General features: G+C 45.3%; 1 protein-coding gene across 2 annotated transcripts in view; it reads left to right on the top strand.

Annotated features, from left to right (window-relative positions):
• Positions 1 to 18,979, top strand: part of SEMA5B (semaphorin 5B) — a 260,389-nt gene that overhangs the window by 72,183 nt on the left and 169,227 nt on the right. For both annotated transcript variants that reach the window (XM_084289290.1, XM_084289291.1), the window contains exon 3: positions 7,249 to 7,309. The gene's annotated coding sequence lies outside the window, so the exon portion shown is untranslated. The remainder of the gene's footprint in view (positions 1 to 7,248; positions 7,310 to 18,979) is intronic.

The following is an 18,979-nucleotide window of genomic DNA, read 5'->3' on the forward strand; positions in this document are numbered from 1 at the left end:
CCTGGCTCCAGTAGAAAAATGGCCAACAGTGGTGGGTAGCATCTGGGGGTGAGACTGGCCCGTAAGTCGGGGTTCCTCTCTTCCCCCCAGCTGTGCCACTGACTTGCTGTAAAACCTTCCCAATCACTCAGGTGAGCGAACCTCTGGAGGTTCAATTCTGCTTTGGTAAATCAGGAACAAGGATTCCTTTCAGCTGTGCCTCCCTAGCAGTGATTGAGCTGGGCTGACAGGCACTAACGCAGTCTTCAGGGAGCAGCAGCGCTCAGGTTGCTCTAGTGAGCGTTTTGTGCTAGGGGAAGAATGGATCCTCACCATATTCAATCAGTAATCTCTGGGCATGTATACCCCCACTTCTACATTAAATACTCTTAGCGATTTAGGGATTTACTGTGTCTTTCCCTCTTTTATTTATCTCACATTCCCATCAACAGGAGCTTAATTTTAGGCCATGATAAAACTTTTTAAGCACACTTTTACTGGATAAAGTCATTAAGAAATCTGCGCTTTTTTTTTTTTTAATAGTGACCCCATTCTTGCTTTCTGAACTATCTTGACTTTTTTTAAAAGGGAAGCAATAATGAATTTCCATATGGGCTATACCCTGTAAAAAGATTATCTCCATTTATTCTTTTTATAAAGTTTTCAGAAGGGAAGGCACTGTCCCAATGCACAGAAGCAATTTTTCTTTTCAATGGATACTGTGACTCAAATCTAAACCTTTGCTCTCAGAGGAACACTTTTCAAATGTTTACTTACTGCTTGATTCCTGATAGGCAGGCTGGAAAAAAATCAGATGAGGTGTTGCTCCTGAAAGTTATACTGCTTTATATTGTTTGAAAGGCAGAGATTGAGCTGATTTGTCTAGCAGCTTGCCTTTTCTCAGCTGGGGGAAAGAGTTCCTTTGTAGCTCAGGCTTTTATCAACAGTCCAGTAAAAGTGTTTTATATATATACATAAAAAACATACACATTTATATAGAGCCTTTCATCTTGATGGTTCCAAAGTAGTTGAAAATTTGTCAAATAATTTGTCAACTACTTTCCTCAAAAGTTATCTCTAACTTCAGCACAAAAACGGAGGTATTTCTGTGCTGGCTGAAGCTATTTTTGCTACTAATAGCTTATTAAAGTAACCATCAGAGTTGTAACGCATGTATTACAAAATTTTAAACTAAGAATTTTTGAAACTTTTTCCTAATCGTGTAAGAGGATTTAATCAAACGTGAAGCTGCTTTCTTGTTACAGTGAGGCTTGGGGGGAGCTGGGGCACGAGGTGTGCTGAGCAGGAGAGGATCTGCACTGTGTGTTTGTGGTGGGTAACCGGGGAAAAAAAAAAAAAGATAAATAATACAGCACTGAAGACAAAACCAGGGTCGTGGAAAGATCCCCTTTTGACAGATGCTTGGTGACAAATTCCTCTTTTGCAGCACAGCTGGAACAGATTGGTGTGTATGGGTGAAAACTGTGTGAACAAACAGGGATGCCTGTCCCCCTCTGCTACCCCCTCACCCATCACGGGCTTGCCAGGAGAGGATTTCTGCCTGGGGCTGGTGGTGCTCCTCACAACCATTTGCCCTTTACCTCACTGGTGACACCATGACCTTCCTTGGAGACTTAAAACTGAGCAGCATTTGCCTCTCCTGGAAGGGCTCTGCCTTCACACGTCCCCCGTGCTCGCTCTGCCTCCGTAAGGCTTCGTCACAGGATCCTCTTGGCTGCTGAACCTTTTCCTTGTGCAAGTCGCTGGCTACCTCACGAGCAAACGTTGCAAGGTGACTAAGGGTTTCGTGCTGGGATCCACGGCAGAAGCGTGTTAATGGAGTCAAGTGCTATTTGTTGGCTCCAGTGCATTTCACTGCGCCTTGGCGCACTCGTGCTTCCTGTATGAAACTTGGCTGGAGGAGTCAGAACTGCAAGACATCATCCCAAATTCCAGCTGGGATGTGTAACTTGGCTACATGACACTCTCCCCTCTTTGCCCCCCTTAGCCACTTCCCATGTTAAATAGTTTCTCAGGACTCCAAGGGGAAGGGGGAGATGATCTCCAGGCAAATGATTCTGATAAGTAGAAAAAATGTGTAAATAAACTAGCCATGATTAATAGTAAGAAATTGTCACTTGTCTCACATGCCTGGAAGTTGTGGCTTGCTGAAATGACAGCCCTTGTCTTGCTGTTGCGGGGCTGGGATGCAGAGAGTGAATGCTGGGGGTGGGATTTATTTGACACATATTTTCAAACTGGGAAAAAAAAAAAAAGTGTGATTTATTTTCTTTTGCTGCAGCCTGCTCCCAATTTTCAGTTTACATTAATAGCTATGGGAACAGCAGTTCTTACTGCCATATACTTTAGCTATTAACACTGTGTCTGGTTTGACAGTGCATCTCTTAAATTTTTTTTTATTCCCTTGTGATCATAAAATATGTATCAGCCTTCCTTTTTAATCTCCTTTGGCATGTCCAGCTAGTTAATGTGCAACTTTCCTCCTTTAGGATTTGATTCTTCTCGCGTCATACACTTAACTAGAAGAAACAAACTGTCTACTAAAACTTCCTCTTGTTTGTTTGTTTATTTCTTTTTAATTTTTTTTTAATTGGGAACTTGTTTGAATTCATATTTAATGGAATTATTTCTCCGGGAGCCCCTAACAGCTTTCTCCCCGAAATGTTTGTTTCATTGATATTTTAATTGCTGTAATAATCAGCATGCAGAATAAGAGGTCTTTCCCCTAGCTCAGTAAATCCATACTGGCTGAGTAAAGCATGTCTGTGATTTATGTGCAGATAAACAGCTTTGGATCCTGTCCAATCACTTCATCAGTTTTAATTCGGCTGCCTAATCAGTAGCAAACAGGAGGGTTTTTTTTTTTTTTTTTGCTTTGTTTTGTTTTTAGCAAGGTGGGGGGTGCTAATAGAGGGTTTGGCATAGTCCCCAGAATGGCACAGATACTCCCCATTTCTCATCATGTTAGTGTCAAAGTCAGCTCTAACTTTCTGAAAGAGCTTATAAGAAGGGATGAGATGCCAAGGCCTGCCTTTAGGCTTTTGGTGGTATCTAAGGAACCATGCAGATACGCAGTCTGGAAAACAAGTCTGCTCTTATCTCATGATTTATAAAGGACATCCCTCGGATGCCTGAGAAACGTGGAAAGGCTCGTATGGAAGCAGATTTTATTTCCTGTGTGTGCTTAGGAGTTGATGCCTTCAAGATTAGTTTCTCAGCAATCAGGTTGCTGCTGTTGCTGTTTCCTAAAAGTCACGGTGACTTCAGTGCGGTCTGGGAGGCGGAGGTGCCTGCGGGGAGGCAGAGCAGCACCAGAGGGAGGAGGATCTTTCTCCCTCCCCTTCCCGGTTACATTGGGTAGGACAGACAGACCCTGGCATCCTGCTGGAATAAGCACCATCCTCTCTCCTCATCTGTGCTGCTGGCTGCAGTGTGTCAGGATGGGGATGGGGCAGGGTGCTGCTCACTGCTGCCATTTTCGTCTCCATTCCTGCCCTGCTGTGCTGCAGGTTGGATGCTTAATGCTTGGTGATGAAGCACTGGGGTTTTGGGGACAAATGCTGCACATACAGCTCTACAAGAGAACAGCTCCTCCTGCAGCTCTGTGCAGCTGAATAAGGGCAGGGTTGGTACGTCCCACTGCCACCTCTGCAGCTCTATCCTACGGGGTGCTGTGACACATGGACTGTGTGCACGGTGTTGTAAAGGCCAGGGTGATCCAGATGCCCCCAGACTGAGGCTCTTCTAACTTTGGGCTCAGGACCAGAGTTCCTGACCTCATTTTTATCTACCGTAAGCTAAGCAACTGCCTACTAACGATAAAACATTGGACCATTTACATTATTATCTGTTGGTGCCATGTGTCCAGAGGTGAAGTGTTCCCTGATTTATAAGCAGCCTCTGAAGGATTACAGAGAACAACCCCGTTCTGCTCACCAGATCTAGGGCAAGCAATATCACCCACAATAATAAAGCTCCCCTGAAAAGCTTAGCAAGGTTTGACTAGCACACCATGGCTGTGCGTCTCTGAGCCTTGTTGGATGTCCTTGCTGCCCTCTATTTCCATGGGTAACTGTGCCTGGCCACTTCCCTTATGCTGGGAGGCTGCAGGAGATGTTAGATCACTGTTCTGGATTTATTTCTGCCTCCTTCATAGCAGCCCGTGCTGGTAAGCCAGTGGCAAGCTGGGGAAGCAGTGCTAGGCTGGGTGGCCACCACTGGGCCAATTTAGGAGGTGGGTTCATAGGGAAGGAGGAGACATCAGTGTCTCTGCTCTGTCTTCTTGGTGGTTTACATCATTGCCCAAATGAGACCCAACAGCTTTTTTTCCATTTCACATTAACCCCCACCAGCTCCATGTTTCATCATTACCAAGACCGTAAGGAAAATCCCAACCAGAGCTGTTAAATTCAAACTTTTTTTTTTTTTTTTTTTTGGCTCAGCCTTAATTTCCTGCACACACCCATAGCTGCGGGGGCTTTAAATAGAGCTTTGAATCATGAAATTCGGAGAATTAGGCTGGGCTGGAGGGAAGGGCAGTAGACTGGGTTAGAGGCAGTTTGGGATCGGTTCGCAGTGCAGATGTGCGTGTACCCAGGGACCTCGGGCGAGGTGTTTAATCCACCCGCCATACTGGGCTTTGTCGGGCTGCAAAAGGGCAACAACACCTCCCCGCCTTAAACACGTTACGGGAGGGAAGAGATTCAGCTCCTGTGGTGGCTCTGGCACAGCTCCACCTCCAGTGTCACAGAACGTGAAGGTTTTTGGGGTGTCTGTGAGCGGTGTTGGGCCCGTGTCCTGCAGGGCCAGGGGAAGGCAGCGCGCTGGCATGGCCGGGGGACAAAATGGCGGCCGCGGCCCTGAGGTGCCAGCCTGGCCCAAATTAACGTGAAATGAACTTCCAGAGTCCCAAAAGTTTAAGACAATCCTGTCTATCGACTGCTTTAATGGAGAGGTAGGAATGGCTTCGTGCTGTAACCTGAGAGGGAATTCAAACGTCTGACAAGTAATTTCAGGAGAAGGCTCAGTTTCTGGCAGATCAAAGGTGAGTGTAGGGGATCCTCTATTCTCTGGCCAGAAGGGAGCTGTTATGCTTAGCGTTTGGCAGTTTGTAGCCCAAAAATCCTGCTGGTGATCAAACCCAAGGGTTTCTGCTGTCCAGTGTCTTACATTTTAGAAGAGACTGCCAGTCCAGGGGGTTTGAGCTCACAGGTGCATCTTACTTTCTTACAACCTGGTATTTTGGGCTCTGATCTGCCACCAGAGATATCACCAAAAAAAAGCATCACCACTGTTGTCATTTTAAAGAGTAAGAGAAAACTGGTAATGAGGGCTGAATCTTTTTGTGAGGTGATCCCTGGTGTTCCCATGGATTTCCCACCTTCAGGATTCAGCCCTGGCAGAAGCTGTGGAAACTTTCCCATCTTCAGCCCTGTCCTGTGACTGCTTCCACAGGGAAAGACCAACAGGAGAGGGAAGGAAATAGATAAGGGTGCATACATGGGTCACAGTCTTAAAATGTTTCAAGAAGGGACTGCAGGAGCATTTTCTGGATTAGAAAAATGTGGTGAATGAGACTCCTCATAGAAAACAATTGCTGCAGTCCTCTTGGTGAACTGGGTGACTGGTTCTTCTCTTACTGCAGGTATGCATTTTTCAGATGTTGCTATAATTATGATTTTTCCTTTTCTTTTTTCTTCTTCCTTTTTGTAAGAATCACACTACGTACAAACCATTGTTCAAGTGTGATTTACCAGGGTGGTGACAGGTCTGCCTATGGCCTGTCCCTGAGCGTGACACCTTGGCCCCAGGAGCCCTCTGCTATGACACAAGGTTTTGGCACATCAGATTTTAGTTTCCCTGGAAAAACCATTTTGTCTTTTTAGAGCCTCCGCTCCTTGTGTGTGATGTAGAGCTAATAGCATGTGCTCCTTCTCAGGAGCACGGTGAGGATAAACCCATCTGGTTTGTGAATGCTCAGACATTGCTGTGATGGAAGCCATGTAAATATCTGGATAAATGATTTCAGTGAGATCGGCTGTCGAGCATAATAGGTAGCAGGGTCAGAGTCTATTCACAGTGAGTCATTTCTTACTGGCTGAGTGGGATCTGTGCTCACAAGCCATTGTGCAGAGACATCCTCTGAGTTTTGCTGTCTCTGTCTTTTCCCTGCCTACATGTTCAGCTCCTTGATCTCTTGCCTGGAAGTTCCAGGGGGCAGGGACAGCTGCGTCCAAGGGCTGCACAGAGCTTAGCACCAAGAGTTCAGGCACAGGGTAAGCTTTGGGGAGCTGCCACGATGCTGAGCTAAAAGATCTCTTATTAGAGAACAATCTAGAATTTAGCATACTTTGATATAATTTTTGCCTCTTTACTTTCACGGGGTTAAGATGGAATTGAGGGTTTTGGACCAGACAGATGGGTGGAAATAATGAAGATAACCTCTGAGATGTGAGTTTCTTGAGCAGATTTGTTCATTTTGTGCTTTGCTGTGGGATCAGCACCCTCAATGTTTCAAAGAGCAGGGATATTGCTCACAGCTAGCATGCTCACTGTCTGCCCTGCCAGGCTTGCTGTGAGACCTGGGGCAAAATGTGTAGGCAGCATTCACACCTCTTCATCTGGCTGCAGCTCATGGATTGACTTGAATGGTTTAAATAGGTCTTTACTAATCTGGATCTCTGACTACATCGGTGAGTAGTTCTGCTGACAGAACGGAGCATGCAATAAGCTCAGGCAGGGGTGAGTGATAAGGCGAGTAGATGAGTGGTGGAGACAGTAATCTCCCCACGCAGAACGCTGCAGTGGGGAAGGAGGTGTGTGCTCACAGCCTGCATTTCTCACTGGTGCATTTTCCCCTTGGAAACTGGGACAAGAGGATTCCTTGGCTCTCCTGGGAGGATGAAGTGGTCAGTAGTGTGCAGGCAGGGCTGCACAGTTTGTAGGTTAGATTGAGTGTGTTGAAATATTTATTGTTTTACAAACATTTGCTGCTAGCAAATCTGTAGGTTCAGATTTTTGCAGAAAGCAAACATGAAGAAAGAGGATTGCAGCTGAAGCAAGTTTTGAAACAAACTTCAGATGGGCATTAAGGAAAATTTTTACATTACTCCGTGGTTAAATTTAAATAACATGTTTGTTACATTTTGTTTCTAAAATCATGTCAAAATTTGAAATTAAATTATTTTCCCCATCAGAAGACATAATTGGAAATATCCATTGAAGACTTGCTTTCTGATGTTTCCACAGGTTACTAAGGATTTTCCCTGGTGCGTGACTTCGAATATGATACTTCAGTAATGCAGAGGCTGTAAGTATATAATATGATGTTTGCAACCCTTCTTTAACAGCTGTGTTTATACTGTTTCTGGATCTTTGCTAAACTTTGCTAGACTCTACCTTGCAATGAGCTTGCAAGGAAGTGGCTGGAAGAGGAGGACATGGTTCCAAAATGGATAGTGCCATTTTAGACACTTTGCTTTATGAGCTTAATGTTGTCTTATTTAAGAATTCCTATAATGGTTGTTTAATCTGCAGGAAGAAAGCCCAAGACATCTGTCTGTATTGCTGGAAATGCCACAAGTAGACAAAAATAAAAATACCTCATTAGAGTAGATGAGCAGTGAATAAAATGCAATGATACGTTACCAAAAGCTGGCATGGAGTTGGTTCCCAGGCACAGAACAAAGGCCAAAAACCTTATTTTGCTTGTGATAGCACTAATTAAAAAGGCCTATTAGAAGCTGAATGAATGAAATGGAGGCTGCTGCCCTGATCATGTAATTGTTGGCCATCAGTCACCTGGTGTCAGAGTTGGGTATCTGAGGAGTCTTATCACAGAGGGAAGCTTTTGTGCAATTCCTGGATTGAATTCCTGGATGTTTGAAAACAGTGCAATTTCTGTCTCTTCCTCAACTGTTCCCATATTTTCCTTAGGTGAATTAGTGAGCTGTGAATTTTGGTAGCGCTTTCCTGAATCCTGCATTGTTTTCCCTAATCAGTTCTCTCAGATCTGCTCAATCTCCATTTAATTCAGTCAGCTACTCAACATCCAAACCATTTGTAATAAAGAGAGTGCTAATTTTTCCTTTTATTTCAATTGTAGTTGATGGCTTTCGGCAGGTGTTATCATATAACTCAATCACCAGCCACTGGAATTTGTAATTTAATCAATAAAGGAGGCCATTTTTCTCAAGTAGATCAAAAGAGAAAGAACTCAAGGAAAATGCTCAGTAAAAGGAGAGTGAAGAACAAAACAAAGTGATAGGAACTGTGGTTTGCACTTAATAGCTTCACACCCTGGTGGCTATATCTGCCTGGCAAGCAGCAGGCAAAACAAATACCACTATTTTAGAATTAATGAGTGTAATGATTGTACCTATGCACTCATCTTGCAAAACCTAGAGGGGAAACTGTAGATGTAACTTACATTGCTAAGGCAAGTGCCTTGAACCAACTCCACCAGGCTGAATGGAGTTAGCAGCTCTCTGCATGAGCATTAGTGTTTGCACGAGGAGCTTGATATCAAGGGATAGACCAGGAAATGAAACTGTGCTGTGCCAGATCCTCCAGCTCTTCTGCTCACACCCTGTTGTGTCACTGTGGTTGCTTGTGCAGAGGAGGCCATCGCTGTGCCAACAAGCCACTGTTGACGTACTCGCTGAATGGCGCAGAGCTTTGAAGCACCGGGATCTACCTGACCACAATAAAGGGTGCCTGTGACTCTGTGTACCTGCTCTGTCCCCTCCCTGTCTTTGCTTCTACTGCTTCTGCTACCCCAAAGGAGCGGGTGGTGCTGGCAGGATGAGGGGATGGATGGTCATTACCAGCAATGAGAGCTCTCTAGGTTTCACGCCCGGGCCCATTTAAGAAGTGCAGTGTCCAGAAGAGCGTCTCTGCCAGTTCTGCTTCAGGCCTGAATTTTCTCCCAAACAGGAAGGTTTATTTTGCTCTCAGCCTCTGGAATGCAACGTGCCCTTTTCACACTCTCAAGAAGCTTTGCATGAGGCCTGGGAAATCACCTGTGCTGGGTCACAGCTGGGAACCTGTCCTTGGCTCCTTGAGGAGCCAAGTTTCAGAGGGAGATGGCCTGGACAGGTCTCTAATATCAGGCCTCCGAAAAGTCACCCATGGGTTTGCTGATAAATAGCTGCTAAGTATTACGGTCTCCGCTTGGCAAGGTCTGCGGAGCTGAAGATGAAACGTAACAAAATTATTCATCCGGAAAATGTTAAGGTTTAAAATTACACTAAATCGTTTGGTCCTTAAGGGACATGAAAATGCTGATTTGTTTACGTCCCTCCCAAAGTTCCACGGCCAGCACTGTAGCCATGTTCACTGCAAAGGAAATGTTGAGTCAGCCATTGGAACACGCATCCTAGGGGATTTTAGAACATTTTTTAATTGAAGCAGACACATAAAGTAAAGAAAGTAAAGAAAGGCTTAAGAATACAACATTTGGGGGAATTTTTAACGTGGTGTGTGGCATTTCTCTCAAAGGTTTTAGTACTTCCCTCGAGTGCTACTCTAGATTGAATAAACAGGTATTTAGAGAGTCTTCGGGTGCTTATTTTCAACACGGGTTGCCAAACTTTTACTGTGGCAGGCACTTAATTTCATAAGACAATAAGGCAATCAACTGATGAACTCTGCAGTGAATAATCTTTAAAAAGACCACCAGATGCTCTAAAGCAGAAGCTATTGCTTAATTGCAGTAAGAGATTTGTCTCGGGGTTTGTTAAGAGTTGAACATCATGAATTGAAGAACTCCTGGACAAGTGTGGCAATGAAAGGGCTTGGTTCTTGTTTCTCAGCAACTTGGCCTTGTTGGAGCCTGCTGAATTCAAGTCCTGCTCCTGTTCTCTGCAGCTGTAGCAGAAGGAAAAGTTTTGGACAAGAAGAGCGTGAAGTGTGCCAATCAGGCAGCTACAAAATTTACAAAACTGCAACTGGCCAACTTCTGACAAATTACACTCTCTGCCCTTGGAAACTATCAAAGAAACCTGATGTTGACTAATATGAGCAATACTGTAAATTATATTGGTCTATCCTTTTTCATAAGCCTGTGTTTAAGTCTATTCCCCAACCTTTCAGCGGTGCCAAAAGATTACCAAACGTGCACCATATGATGGCTTATGATTCCTCCTTCCTTCTGGTGCCCACCAAATAATGTCATCAAAGTCGGCGCAGCTCTGCCTGCTGTGTTTGGCCAAATATGAGAGCAGAATTTCTCCCACTGAGTGGCTTAATGTGCTGTATTTGAAGATTGACTTTTTGGAGCAACCAGACGTTGGCTGGCCAAAGCAATCAGTGTTTTGCCGACCCAGGCAGCCTGGGGAACCCAACTGTAAGAAGTGAAAAGCTTCTGATGAGGACTGAGGATGAAAGCTTTTCTCAGGATTGATTTGGCACTCAAGAGCTCAGCGCTTTGCTGAATTGGAGCATCCTCAGAAATAAGCCATGGCGCATGCAGACTGCCCCTCTGTCCTTGCCACAACACAGACTTCCTTTTTACCCAAAGAAAGAGAAAATAAGTAGTACAACTTTCAGTGGTATTTTGCACAAATCTTTTCTGCAGAGCGGAATATTTGTGGGCTGGGAATCCTGCATGTTCATAGTGTATTCAAAACTGTTTACATATATGGTCTTTCATATTTTTCCCCGAGTATCCCTTGCTTTTAAAGTGTTGAAACATTTTGAAGTCCTTGGCTTGTTTTATTTCTGTCCTGCTCCCAGCACCAAACCACCCATTGCAGTGATTCCACACAGATGAGGCATTCGGAAAAATAAGAAAAAAGGATGATGTAGGCACTTTTAGCTCATCTCTTAAGGGACATTGAGTTTTGCTTCCCCTGGTTTTTGAGTTCAACAGGGTGCAGAAGGATGGGGTGTCATTTGGCTATTAAAGATTTTTGTTTTCCCAATCATTGTGAAGTAGCATCATTACCACGGGCAAATTACCATGCTTCACTGTGCTGTGTCCATGGCACATTAGGGGCCCTTTCCCCTTGGTAAAGCTGGGTCTATTCTTCTGTAAAATGAGGGGCCCATTGGCAGTTCTTTGGCAAGTTAGACAGAGGGACTATTTAATGAGAGGGAGAGTGGTCTAATAAGGGGGAAGAAATTGAACGTGACAAGTGCAGGGAGAGATAGCAGGAGGCTGCTTTATAAATCACTGCGTAATTGGGCCAAAACAGTTATCGTTTTTCGCAGGGATGGGGAAAAAGGAGGCTGCAGTTTTGGGGTAAATGGGCAACGTGATTTTTGCAAAGTGCATTTTAGAAAAGCCAAGCGCTCCGTTCCATTTCTCCTCTGCGCAGTAAGTGCTGGGCTTTCAAACTAATGGGAACTGGTTTGCATTGCTTAATTTTCTTCTTCGAAATGCTGTATTGGCTTTTGGTGCAGGAATTGGACTTCTGCTTGAATATGTCTGGATTTTACAAATAGGCTTTAGTTTAATAAGATGAAACCAATTAACCGGAGAAGTCATTGCCCGTGGATTTTACAAGTGCATAAAAATATATTGCTTTTTCTTGAAACATTTCATCACCCTTTTAAATGTTCCCCTTTCTTTCCTTTGCCACCGGTGGCAAAGTGCTGGGCTGAATTTATCCCCTTGTTCCTTTTCCTGGCCCCAGCCGTGCTGGGGGGCTGTGTGTGTGCACATGCATCTGGTTATTTCCGTCTCGCCTTGCCCCTGCTGCCGTTTGGTGCAGTTCACTTGTGGCCTGAGGAAAAACAGAGCACGCAAGCTATGAAAAGGTGTTCTTAAAAGGTTGCTTAAAGTGGCACAGGACCCAGGGGCTAATGAGCAATCTCTCAAAACCAGGTGTTAATGCAGCCGCTGAAGCTTGTGGAGCAGCAGAGGCGCTGAGGAAGGCGGGAGCACCTGGGTGTTATCCCACTGCGTCCCTGGGAGAGGAAACATCTCCTGAACCCCCCTGCAGCCCCTCATCGTGCTGGCTTTGCCTTGTGAGTGAGGCTGGGGACAGGGGCACGCCGTCCCATAACGGCGTGGAGGTCTGTGGAAATGAGGTCTGGTCTCTGCCTGCCTTTGTCTGAGCAGTATTGCTCCTTTAATTACCTCTCAGGGTATTTTACCTCTGTCCTAAGTAATTAAATGGGAGGGAATTTGGCATGAGGCCCCTCCAGCCTGCTGTACCCCTCCATTTACATTACAACCCTGCCTTGGGAGCGCTGGGTGACCACGGGACAGGGGCGCACACTGAGGAGTTGGAGGATTTCTCTTTCCATTACCTCAGCCTCCCCGCTGCCTCCCAGCCTTGCCTGCTGCAGAAATTGCAAAGGATGTTAACTTCGGGGAGCTCGCGGGGTGTAACCAGGCCTGGGGATGACATGGTTTTCCCTGCTTCCCTTGGCACTGCACAAGTGGAGGCACCAAGGCTCTGCTTTAGCCCCTCGTAACTTTGCTGGTTTGCTTTATTACCAGACTATACAGTGACTAAAAGATGGCACTTTGGGGTAAAAAAAGAGTGCCTGTCCGTGTGGCCTATGACACATGCAGTTGGCTCTTGCAAACAGGCATCTCCGTTCACACGAGCTTTGCCCAGTCCTTCAAGGAAACATCTGTATCATCTGAAAGAACAACAAACACTCATTTTCGGTAATGCGAGCGCCTTTAATTCTCATCTTCCGCAAGCAGTGGGAGCAGCCTTCAGGGCAGTGCCCTTTCTGCGTCCCCGCTTCCATTTAGCAGCGGTTCTCACATCTTCAAAATACGCGTGGGCACTGCACCAGCAGCCTGACGTCGCTGGTAACGCTGTGTGTATTGACCGTACAACTGACAGTGGAGCTGAGGGAAATGATAAAGTAGACGATTTTAAAGGAGATGCCCCGTCCAGTGGAGTGTGAACTTGCACACAGGCCAAATGGGTGCTTCAAACCCCTCTGGATTTGGGAGAATCTCCGATCAGCTGCACGGAGCTGGGAGTGATGCTGCCCTTTCCAAAGGCCCAGGATTCGGCAGCAGCATCTGCTGGGCTGTGTCCAAGCTCTTCCACCCTGATTTCATTCTCACTTTTTCGGCCTTTATTGAATCCCTAGGCTGTCCCTCGTATTAAAACGACCTGATTCTTTCATTTAAACCTCCTCCCGTTCAAAGAAGCGGTACCGACACCACGTAAGTGCTTTGTGCTATCCAGTTTTGTCCTGCATTTGTTTTAAAGCTTCCCAGGAACCCTTGGCTACTTCGCGCAAACTGTTAACTGGAGGGCAATAATTTTGTCTGGGTTTTGTCACAGAAATTCAATTAAGGAGGATTATGAACACAGTTGTAGGCCTGTTTCATTTACAGTTGCAAATGAAACCCAGGCCACACACTGATCGTTTATATAGGCGCGGAGATGCCGTGTAGCTTCGAGTGGCTGGACTCAGAGCTACCTGCGCGATCCTTTGTGCGGCTTCCCTGACTGCACAGCGCAGGGGAGGGGGGCTTGCAAAATGAATAAAGAAGTGACAGAAAGGCAAGGAAGAAATCACCACGGGGAAGGGCTGCCCCCACTGCGTTTCCCTGGGGGGCACGCTTCCCATCTACACATAATCAACTCCGTGGGGAATTTCTCCTTCCTCAGAAATCATATCCCGAAGGGCAAGAGGGAGTGGCCCCTTATTTATTTATTTATGGCTAACAAAGAGCAATAATCCCTTCTCCTGGCCTTGGTTTGGCTCCAAGTCCCAGAGCCACTGGGGGCAAGGCATACGGTTTCACTTTTTGCTGTTATTTCTGGGTCATGCAAGCCAAGATTTTTATACTTTTTCTTAAGCTTTTTGAGTTTTTCTGCAAGCAGCTGAATTCCCCAGGTGGGAAAAGGGAGAGGAGCTGGGAGGGAGGAGAGGACGTTCACTAGACTGGAGCCTGGCTGCTGGTGGACGTGGCATGTTTGTGGATAACACAAAAGAAGGGATTTTGTTTATTTTGTGGGATGCCTTTGTTAGTTACGAAGGGCAAAGCGAAGGCACAACATCTTTTGATGTCCCCTGATGAAATGTCTGTATTTGTAAAGGAGCAATATGTCTGAGCTTCGCCTTGGAACAAGAAACTGGGGAATTGCTTTGCACCGCTCAGGAGATGGGTGAAGGGCACGGCACGTGGTCATCTCCTCCTTACACGGGCTTCATCCCACAGCTTTGGGTTCTGTCCCTTTGGGTTCTGTCCTCAAACCCTCTGGCAGGACCCCCCGATTTCCCTGGGGTGCTGTGCCTGAAGACACTGTGGATGCAGCCTCCTGTCCGGACAGCGCTCAGCTCTCACCTGCTATGCTTTATCCCTAAGGAGTTATCACCGCTTCACAGGTGGGGAAAAGAAGTGCCCGGGGGTGGAAAGGCAGCCCCAGCTGAGTCAAGAAGAGGAGCAGCCAAGTCGCGGCTCCCCACCCTCACTACCCCAGCTCCCCTTATCCCCTGCTAGCGAGCACCGGGTGCCTGCCAAGCAGCCACGCACCGCGCCTCTGATTAAAGCTCTCCTCGAGTACACTCTATTTAACAACTCCTTTTCCCCTCGGTTCTTGCTTTCTTCCTGATCCTGCAATTCCAGGAAGGGTTTTAACCGTCCTTACTTTGGTTTCAACTCTGTGCCCAAGAGGCTTACTGGATTCTTCACCAGATCAGGGGAAATAAGCTCTTTTGTTTCTAGCTTTAGATCAGATACTGTTTCCATACACCTCTCTCTATACAGCCTTGACACTGTTGAAGCCTGAAAGAGAAGCAGGCAGCTTATTAACTCTCAAAATCTTCAGCAAAATGCACTGGAAGTGGTGCAGTGAAGTGTGAATAACATCTACCTTTGCTCCAAAGCCAGGACAGTTCATCCCAAGGCGAGGGGCTGGTCGAGCTCCTTGTATGCTCCAACCTTTGGCAGTGCTGCTCTCAGCCCGCTGACGTACCAAGTGCCTCACTGCCTAGCCCAGCTTGCAGGTGAATAAAGTAGGGTGAGATGATTCTCAGCCTATGTGTCAATCACATGTTTTATATTTGGTAAAGCGTATAAAAATAGTCCTTCCTTAGCATCGTTCAATCTGTAGGTAGTGGAGTTAGATCCTTAGCCAGCATAAACGAGCTGAACTTGAGTGCTGAAGAGCCGATTTTGATGGAATAGCTTCTGCTTTGCTCCAGTTCAAGGGGAATCAAATCTCCACGGCGTTCACCTGGGGTTGTTCCAGTAGTACCCCTGAGCCTCGTACCTAAACCTCAGCCAAGGGACAGAACGAGAGGCTGTGTCAGGTAGGCATGATGTGATATGATGCCTCCTGTTTTGCATAAATTGATTGAGATTCATGACATCTGGCAGCGTTGCCCTCTCAAAGTGTGGTGGAGGCACAATCCATTCAAACCTGCTCTGATGGAGAGTGAAATGTTGTTCACGAGCCTAGTTTAAAAATCGTATCTGAGGCTTTCCCTCCCGTGGCTGCTAACTGCTTTAGCACAAACAATGCACACATGCAGTAGCCATTTCGGCAGTTTCCCTGGAACTTGCTGTACATTTTTAATTATTTCTTTTTTTTTTTTTTTAATTGAAACAAGCTTTGTTTTGTTTACACAGAAGAAAAACTGTGTAGCTGAATCATAAAGCCAGATAAAGTATAGTAAGCATGTGTGGACTGAGGTCCTTTTCAGACAAATAATGACTTTATCTGCTTATAATGGAAGAATTGAAAGAGATGTGGGAAAGAAAGACTGAAACAACTGAAACACACTCGGGAGCTTGTGTTTCAATAATGACAAGGAGGCTGACCATTAATATGGGAATTAATAACCCTCCAAAGCCACCTCGTTGGAGCAGCTGCAGTCGGAGCTGGCAGTGCAGAATGCAGACACTAATTCTCTTTCCGATCAGCTAAAATTAAATGTTTGTTACAGCTTTATGTACGTTCACTCGCAGCAGGAGCCGTTTTCCTTCCCTTTAGGCGAGCTCAGAAGAGGAAGAACATTTAACAGCCTCGAACCACCCAGTCTGCGTGCCATATGTATGTGCCGCTGAGCCACGCCGGGCTTGTCAGTGCTGACTGTCCCTGAAAGGTGGCATCGGGGTGGTTTGCTAGCAGTTGGTGTCATTACAGGCGCTGGAGCAAATATGCTAATGTTGATCAGAAGGGGAAGGTTGGAAATTGTAAGTAAACAGGGAAGATCCATCATGCATTTTCGCAGATGATAAAAGGCTGACGGTGGCAGTCTGCTTATCAAATAACTAGACTTACTGAAATAGTCTGTCCTCTCATTAAATTGTTTGCTTTTTATGTTTTCATTTTATTTTATCTGAGGGTGTCTGTTGTGTTTTTTTTTTTTAATTTTTTTCTTCTTCCCCAACCTGCTATTACTGCCATGGCAAACTGGCTAATTTAGATCATTTCTTCTGTTAATGCTTAAAAGCTGTGCGGGGAGCGGCGTGCCGCTGGCTGATGGAGTGGGACCTCAGCACAAAGCCAATCCCTGTCAGGAAATCTGAGCTTCCTGGAAAATAAATTATAAAATCAATGCAATAATTATAAGTTTGTTCCTTGCAAGATGATACTGCTCGTGGAAGTGTGACTACACATTTCCTTTAGCATAAGCCTGGTGCCGTCAGCTATGCACGGAGAACGGGGTAGGGTCGATCATTTCTAATCACCGGAGAGAAATAAAACGCAGAAACAAAAATGTTGCTAGCATGATATGACATCCCTGTGCTGAAGGGACCATTCCTTTCATGGCTCAGCGAGGCACCGTATTCTGTGGTTTTGTTCCCAGGGGAACAAGCTGCTGCTTTCCTCCTTTTCTGAAGAAGTTGGGAAGACAAGAAGCAAAATATTAATAATTGAAAATGCAAGTTGCAGTAATGCCATTTGCATAAGGAATTTGTCTTGACCCATGGCGAATATCCACTGCTAGCTGGGGAACAGATCACCAGAGGGACTGTGGGAGCCTGATGGATCCAAACGGCTACCTGGCATTAAGCATATTCCTTAAATGACTCTTAATGTGGCTCCCCGGGCTGGTGTTCTCTGTCTGTAGCCTGCCCTTTTTCCTGGTGGGCCTGAGATGCTCTCGAGAGGCTCAGTTCCCCCAGCAGTAACTAGACATTAGCATGGAGGGAGGGCTTTTAATCACAGGACGCAGGGACAAATCCTTCCTCCTGCAGCATTTGCTTTCAGGTTTAGCAGTCCCAGTGACCTTCACTGAGAAAGTCCTTCCCCAAACGCAGTTTAACAGTGAGCGGCACGGAGTTCACCCATCTGCTGCAGCAGGGGTTGAGTTGGCTCTACTGAGATTTTAGCTCACAGTTTCAGAAATTATGGTGGTTTTTTGTTCGTTTGTTTTTTTTTTGGGGGGGGTTGTTTGTTAAGCCAGATGCTTATGCTGCAGAGCCACACTTCCTTGCTGTTTTGAATGCTGGTGGTACTGAAATATTACTCATAAAGTGCACACACTGTTACGATTCCTGACTTTAACTCTTAGCATATTTATAGGCCTCATTTCCATTTTTTGTGGTCTCATTAATAGAACAGCAATAATAAATTGAAATGTTAATGGGGGATCATTTCACCAGCAGCAGAAGGTATTAACGAACTTGCTAAGATATTTGAAAGGAAAATAACTTTTTAGTAGTGTAATTTTTTTAACCATAGCCCCTGATTGTCTCCTTCCAAACATGTGTAATTGTGGTGGTTTTGACATTATTAAAGTCATTTCATGTGGACTTTTTAAAGATCAGCTTCCTGATGTCTTGCACAGGAGATGGACCGTGGGCAGGAAATCCAGTAGGGGCAGCCGTTCCCAAAGTTGAACCGTGAGCACACTTAGCTGTAGTCACGAGGGCAGCGATAGAAACCCAGCAAGCACCTTATGTCAGTGTGAGTTAATAACCTTCATTAACACAGCACCAAAGAGTGGTCCTCTGTGTAGGAAGCGGGCCATTCGCATCCCGTTACGAAGTGCTCGGGGACAATGTTCAGGTACGGTCTCGTTTAGGAGTTAAATTCCACAACAGACAAGGAATTGTACCTTAGAGGCACAGATTTGTGGAGGGACCCTGAGAAGTCTCTTAACTGCCCTGTATCTCACTTTTCCCACTGGTAAATTGGAGGGCTGTTATTTAATGTAATGTAAGAGGGTTTTAGGCTTTGTCAGGTAATAGCCTTGAAGAGTTTAGTATCTTCTGAGGGAGAAAGGTGGCATTATCCATGGCCTTTCCCTTGTTGTAGCCCTGTGTTGGAGTTATTTACAGCTATAAGGACATTGTAAGTACATGTTTAAAAGCTGAAAGCTAAAATTTGTAACAACAACAACAAAAACTGCTGAAAATTTGCATTCTGTCCCTTTTGTTCAACTCTTTTGCTGCTTAAATCTAGAGGGTTTGTTACCAATGGGTTTTCATCTCTCTGAGAACATCCACGAAGGCTTTTTAGATTTTGCTTACCTAGAAATATAGTAGAAGTTCTGAGGTGGGCTGGCAACTTTCTGCCCACCCCTCTTCCTCGCTTTTTGTTAAACAAAGATTTAAAGGTACTAGAGTGGGTTCAGAATTATGTTTGAACTGGTTGTTTCCCATGAGAGAGGGGAGATTGGCACTTAAACGTGTCATTCAAGCTAATCATAATCAGGAGCCTACTGACCTAGAAACTTCATGGAGTCTTGTGAGTACAAGTATGCGCAGGGCTTTGAGAAAATGGGAAAACTGTAATTTTCAAAGGAGAGGCAGGATTGGTCTACTTCTCTCTTCCTTTGTAGCTGTCATTCATTAGAAAATGACTTCTGTGCAGTCACCGTCTTGCTTCCATGCAGGGAAACTGCACGAGCATGAGCCCACTGAGCTAAGCACGGGATAAGCAAGTGCATATGGAAGTAAGCAGAAAAATGTCAATGCAGGGACATTTGAAGCAGTAAAAAAAATAAGAAAAAAAAAGAGAACACATAATCTTACTGGTAAATACTCAGAAAACCAACTAGAAGTATTATATTACTTTTTTTCTTTCCTTTTTTTCTTTTT

This window comes from Netta rufina (assembly GCF_964035555.1).
Source record: "Netta rufina genome assembly, chromosome: 6".
In the NCBI taxonomy this organism is placed as follows: domain Eukaryota; kingdom Metazoa; phylum Chordata; class Aves; order Anseriformes; family Anatidae; genus Netta; species Netta rufina.